Source organism: Micropterus dolomieu, unplaced genomic scaffold, assembly GCF_021292245.1.
Source record: "Micropterus dolomieu isolate WLL.071019.BEF.003 ecotype Adirondacks unplaced genomic scaffold, ASM2129224v1 contig_759, whole genome shotgun sequence".
Classification (NCBI taxonomy): Eukaryota; Metazoa; Chordata; class Actinopteri; order Centrarchiformes; family Centrarchidae; genus Micropterus; species Micropterus dolomieu.
Window position 1 is genome coordinate 1 of NW_025729749.1, and position 6,727 is coordinate 6,727.

General features: G+C 41.3%; 1 long non-coding RNA gene across 1 annotated transcript; it reads left to right on the forward strand.

The window, feature by feature from the left end:
* The first annotated feature begins 4,193 nt into the window (after positions 1-4,193).
* LOC123964138 lies at positions 4,194-6,450 on the forward strand. Its single transcript, XR_006823345.1, has 3 exons — positions 4,194-4,235; positions 5,901-5,947; positions 6,370-6,450. It is a non-coding gene; the product is annotated as an uncharacterized LOC123964138 (long non-coding RNA).
* Positions 6,451-6,727: the final 277 nt, after the last annotated feature.

Consider the following 6,727-nt stretch of genomic DNA (forward strand, 5'->3'; position numbering starts at 1 on the left):
AGCTGGGGAGGCTGGCGTTTGAACAGCTGGAGAAAGGAAACATCATGTTCTACCAAGAAGACCTGGAGCAGTGTGGTCTTGATGTCACAGAGGCCTCGGTGTACTCAGGAGTTTGTACAGAGATCTTCAAAAGAGAGAGTGTGATCTTCCAGAAAACAGTCTACTGCTTTGTTCATCTGAGCGTTCAGGAGTTTCTGGCTGCAGTCTACATGTTCCACTGTTACACCAGCAGGGAGACAGAGGTACTGGAGGACTTCCTGGGGGAAGACTGGGAGAGTGAAGACAGTGATTCATCCCAGCTTAATGATTCATTCATTGATGATGACGACGAAGACGACAAAGACGACGAAGACGACGACGAAGACGAAGACAAAGATGAAGAAAATGATGACGACACGGACAATGACCATGACTCATCATTGGCTGGCTTCTTGAGTAAAGCCATGGATGTATCCTTAGAGAGTAAAAATGGCCACCTGGACCTGTTTGTTCGCTTCCTTCATGGCCTCTCTCTGGAGTCCAACCAGAGACTCTTAGGAGGCCTGCTGGGTCGGACAGACAACAGTCCAGAAATGATCCACAGAGTCATTAAAAACCTGAAGAAAAAGAACATGTACGATATCTCTCCTGACAGAAGCATCAACATCTTCCACTGTCTGACGGAGATGAACGACCACTCAGTACATCAGGAGATCCAAGAGTTCCTGTCAGAGAACAGATTAGAGAAGAAACTCTCTGAGATCCACTGCTCAGCTCTGGCCTACATGCTGCAGATGTCAGAGGAGGTTCTGGATGTGTTGGACCTGCAGAAGTACAACACATCAGAGGAGGGACGACAGAGACTGATTCCAGCTGTGAGGAACTGCAGAAAGGCTCGGTTAGTACTCAGTACCATATACTGAGTTGAAGTATACAATTCTGTGCAAACGTTTTAGGTGTGGAAAAATGCTGTAAAGTAATAATGCTTTTTAAAAATAGGCATTTTTAGATTGAAAAAGACACAAGATGAGTGAACAGAAGAAGCTTAAAGGTAAACTACAATTGTTTTTTTTTTACAACTTAAAAAAAAACAATAGCCAGGAGGCAAATCTCGCAATTTACTAATTGTTAGTTTATGTTTGGCCATGAACTTTGGGTAGAAAGAATGAAGATACAAGCGGACTAAACGAGTTCCATCGACAGGGTGTGTGGGCATCTTTTGCATCAAGAGAATTTGCTTGAGGTCATTTGGGCATCTGATAAAGACCCATAGCACACTTGATGGCCTGGGAGGCTAGTGCTAAGGAGATGGCTAGAAAGATGGACATGGAAATATATGTGTAGATTGCAGTTTTAGATTACTAGTTTCATTTTCGCCACTGGCAATTACTTATCTCGGTTATTATTCTCACCAAAGTAATTGCACAGATCTCATTATGCAGTGAGATTGCAAAAACAGGAATTACATGCCAAGAAACATGAGCAGTCAGGTGATAATCAGATAATATGCAGCTAACTTAGCTGTTTTAACAGTCTTGTGAACTATGACATGAATAATCAGCATGTACCTGGCTGGCTCAGGCAACCTTTTAATGAATCTAACAATTGCATATATGAGAGGGATATACTGAAACAAAAGTCTGCCTGCAAACTGATTGAAGTTTCTATTTTTGTCTGTTGCTTAGAAATTATCCCTGGTAACAAGAGATGGCACAGTGTGGTGATTCAATAGTCTTTGGTCTTATGGGGTGGTGATGGGGCAGTGGATAAGACACATGCCTTTGGTGTGAGAGACTTGGGTTGGAGTCCACTGTGAGAGACTCAATGTGTCCCTGAGCAAAACACTTAACCCCTAGTTGCTCCTGAGGCGTGCAACCTCTGACATACTTAGCAACTTTGGATAAAAGCATCAGCTAAATTAATAAATGTAAATGGTCTGTCTCCAATAAATGGACATTTAAATATTACTACATGTCAGAAAGACCAATCAGTAGGTGCAGATGAATTAGTAAGCAGGCTCTGTTTACAAGAATATTATGCAATTAACTTTCTTAAATCTGCCTCTGTTCTGTTTTGAAAATAACTGATGTTTACATGATATCTGTATTCATAGACTTTCTGGCTGTGAACTCTCATCCATGCATTGTAACATTGTGGCTTCGGCTTTAAAGTCCAACCCCTCCCACTTAAGAGAGCTTGACCTGAGCAACAATTATCTGGGGAATTCAGGAGTGAAGCTGCTGTCTGACGGACTGGAGAGTCCACACTGTAGACTGGAGACTCTGAGGTTTGTTCACTTTGTGTTTCACTTTAGATTGTATCTTTTGTGTTTTTATGTGAGCAGCATGTTTTTTCTAAAAATGTCTGATGTGAAATTTATCTTGTCATTACAGACTTTGTAACTGTGAAATAACAGGGTGCGGCTCTGCTTTTCTGGCCTCAGCTCTAAAGTCCAACCCCTCCCATTTGAGAAAGCTGGACCTGAGTGACAACAAGCTGCAGGATTCAGGAGTGAAGCAGCAGTGTGATTTTATAGAGAGTCCACAATGTAGACTGGAGACTCTGAGGTACAAAATTCATATTTCATTTGAATGTTAGTAGTGATTTTTCAAAATCCATCTCTCTACTAGGGCTGCCTCTGACTAGGGACTTCCCAATCAACAAGTAGTCATTAGATCATGCCACCAGGTGATTTTAATTTAAATATTTAAATCTATATTTGTCAGGCTTCAGAAATTGGTTTGAGTCCCAGCCTGAGAAAGAATATTATCAGGAACACTGTAACACTGTGCCACATTACAGAGAAATAAAAAAATACACAACAACGAGCCTTTAATATATACATTTTACATGTATCAGGAACTAAGCCTGTTAAACGCAAGCCATAATGATTCTGAATGTCTTAAAAATACAGCAAGGAGACTGAACATGTGGTTATTACAACACAGTATGACATCACACAAGTCCTGTTGTCCAAAACACAGGAATAAATAACTTCCAGCTTCACAGAAACAAATACTTTCTGCCTCATTACACACTGGATGATGTTTACATTATACAGGGGTCTATTATTACTAAGTGTTTTGAGAGACTGTTCTTAAAACACATAATAGCTAACCTTCCCACCAGTATGCATACAGACCATATAGGTCCACAGAAGATGGTATCGCTACAGCCCTCCACACATTACTGACACACTCTCATAAGGGACATGTGTGAGAATGATTTTTATTGACTTCAGTCCTGCATTTAACACTCCCCAGTAGGCTGGTATCCAAACACCTTGACCTGGGTCTCAGTAGTTTGCTGTTTGCCAACAGACATTTACACTTGGCTCTCACCTCTACTCCAGTTTGTCCCTCAGTACTGGAGCACCCTGTGTGTAGAGTCCTCTGCTCTACACCCTTTACACATTTGACAGCATTCCCACACACCATTCAAACACCATCATAACATTTGCAGATGATTTGACTGTAGTGGGCCTGATCACAAACAGTGATGCAACAGTTTACAGAGGTGAAGTCTGCAAACTGACGGGATGGTGCACGGACAATAACCCACCTCTGAATTAATACACAAAATACAAAAGAAATCATCGACTTCCAGTGAGACAAGTATGACCTCCCTCCACTGACTATCAAAGGGGAAGAAGTAGAGAGGTTCTCCTGCTTTAAGTTCTTTGGGACCTACATTTCAGAGGACCTCAAATGCCCAATCAACAGCAATGAACTGATTTTAAAAAAAGGCTCAACAACGGCAAATCTCGTTGTACTGTTGATGTAATGACAATAACATTTTCTGATTCTGATTTATCCAGACTGAGGCGCTGTCATTTGTCAGAGATCAGCTGTGCTTCTCTGGCTTCAGCTTTGAAATCCAACCCCTCTCATCTGAGAGAGCTGGACCTGAGTAAAAATAAGCTGGAGGATTCAGGAGTGAAGATGCTGTGTGATTTTCTGGAGAGTCCACACTGTAGACTGGAGACTCTGAGGTCAGTTCTCTTTAAATAACAGAGGCTTAAAATTATTTCTCACACACAGATGACAATATACATCTTTTTTTGTAATATGTATCCTGTTCAGGCTTCAAAGGTGTGAGCTATCAGAGATTGGCTGTGCTTCTCTGGCCTCAGCTCTGAAGTCCAACCCCTCCCATCTGAGAGAGCTGAAGTTGAGTGACAACAACCTGCAGGATTCAGGAGTGAAGCTGCTGTCTGCTGGACTGGAGAGTGTACACCATAGACTGGAGACTCTGAGGTTTGTGGCGAATTGAAGTCAGTCCATGCTGATGAGCCCATTTGTTGTCTGTTTTTTTGTTATTGCAAAGTAATTATTCAGTGCAGTTTCTAGCGATGTGTATGTCTGTCTGACTGCCCACCACTTCCAGAATTAAATATCTCAGCAGCTGTTGGATGGATTGTTTTAAAATGTGTTTCAGACCTTTATGTTCCCCTCAGGATAAAGTTTTCATCTAGCTCCATCATCTGGTCAACATTAGGGATCGCCTGATATAGTTTTTTTCAGGACCTATCCGATTATTAGTAACCAGTTAGAGCAATGACTGATATGTGCAACCAATATACATTTGCTTTAAAAATTTTAATCTTGGTGTCAACATTTAGAATAACACAAACGCCAACACAAAACCTTTTTTAAAATAACAGGATTAAAGTTAATTGTTGTGTTTAATCTTTATAAATAGTAAATTAGAGATTCATCCCAGAGATAGACTTGTTAACTATGAGTGATAAATTATCATAAACTGTGTTTTTACCTGCTGTGATTTATATTGTATTTATTTTATATTGTTAGGATTTTATTGATACATTTTGATACTATTTATTGGTTCTGTTCTTTAGATGTACTCTTATTGGTTTTTCATGACTAAATAATTGCCTTTGTTATTTAAAAAAAGAATAAATTCAGAACAGTAATCAAATTTAATATTTTATTATAACTAACTGTTTTCAGAGCAGCAACCAAAAATAAAGTTTACCGCAGCAAAGTCACTTTATTGAATCAGGATCTCAATGGAAACAAATGGAACATGTTAAATAAACTATATTCCTGTCATCAAAATACTGAGTGAAGTTTAAAAAGAAGACAGCAGTCCGGGGCAGTCCTCCTCCTCCTCCTCCCTCTGCTGCTGTAGAAAGGAGCTGGTTTTTCTCAACAAGCACTGAGTTTACAAGGATTTGCTAAATCTTAAGGTACATAGCATCTCAGCTAAACAGGCTACAGACCGAGGTTGTTGTAGTTTGTTTATGACAAACTAGCTATTAGCCGAGCTAGCGCATGTGCTTGTGTTAAACCAAAACACAGCTGCTTGTTGTACTGATGCAGTATCAGCCTTTTACTGGTACTGCTGTTTTTGCTGCACTTACTTACAGTAAGGGCCGTAGTTATGGTCAACTTGTGTAATCTACACTGATCTGCCTCCGCTCATTTCGCTCCACTCGGTGTGAGCATGCGGAGCTCTGTTGAGAGAGGAGGGGAGAGGCTGCAGCGTGGTGGCTGGCTCGTTCTATTGGCTACTTCCGCACTATATTCAGTGTTTTTAGGCTATTACTGGTGACTTGTAACCAATCAGCTAGTACTGTGGGTGGGACATTGTACTCACCACTCTGTGGGCTCGAGCAGGCCGAGAGAGGCGGCGGCATCACAGCCAAAGCAATTTTTTATTAATGAATTATATCGGCTATCTGTTTTTAAAATGACTGATGCAGATTATTGGAGTAATGCTGAATATCTGTGACCCCTAGTCAACATGAAAATGAGACCACCACTTTGGTTTATGACCAAATACCTGCAGAACTGAAGACATTCCAGTCAGCCTCAGCTGTACTCTGTGTTTAGATTTAGATGGCAGATTCATTTTCACTGTCTTCATAAAAGATAACTGCTGTATTTGTGTTTCCACAGGGTGGATGGCAGAGAAAACAAGGCCACACCTGACAGACATGAAGGACGTGAGTAAAAGCCCACAGGATCATCTTAAAGAAACATAAGCTGTTTAAAGCCAACTGGAAAATTGACCTCTGCATGTTTCATGGCTCTGGTTAATGCCAGTAAGCACAGATCTTTGTTCTGCTCTGCATGTTGGGAAACATGATGTCCCTGTTATTCTTGTGTACATTTGATTGTATGGACTCAGGCTTAACTTGGTATCTTTGGACTTTTAAACATGACTGTGCTTGGTCGTCTACATGTTGGCCCTGGGAGAAAGACAGGGACACAACATGGGGTAACGACCTGCTCCAAAGGGCCCTGGCCAGCCTTGAACTGGTTACAGTGGTTACAGGTTTTTGAATGTTGGGTCACCAGGACGTCCAAAAGTGAGTTTGACGTCTGCTTCTGCTTCTCTCCATCCGATGTCTCTGATCACCACCAGATCCGTCTGAGGACGCCAGAGAGGATCAGCTGTGTCCTGATGATCCAGAGAGGTTGAAGCAGCAGCAGCTTCTGTGTGGAGAGGCTCTGAATACAAAGGTCACTTTTTCACTTGAACATTTTTATTTGTCTGGGGTTCCTTAGTTTTAGCGCCTCCAGAGTTTAATATTTCTTACCCTCTAAACTCCTCTCGCTCTCCTATCAGAAACTCCCTAAATTAATTTCCACCTCCTCGTCTATGAAACCTCCAGCTGCTGTCCCACAGAGCTCTGCAGGCTTCACTTGTGCAGGATCGTCCCCTGAATAATGATGATAACTGCTATAATAGTAACAACAACAGATAATCAAGTGACGTCTCT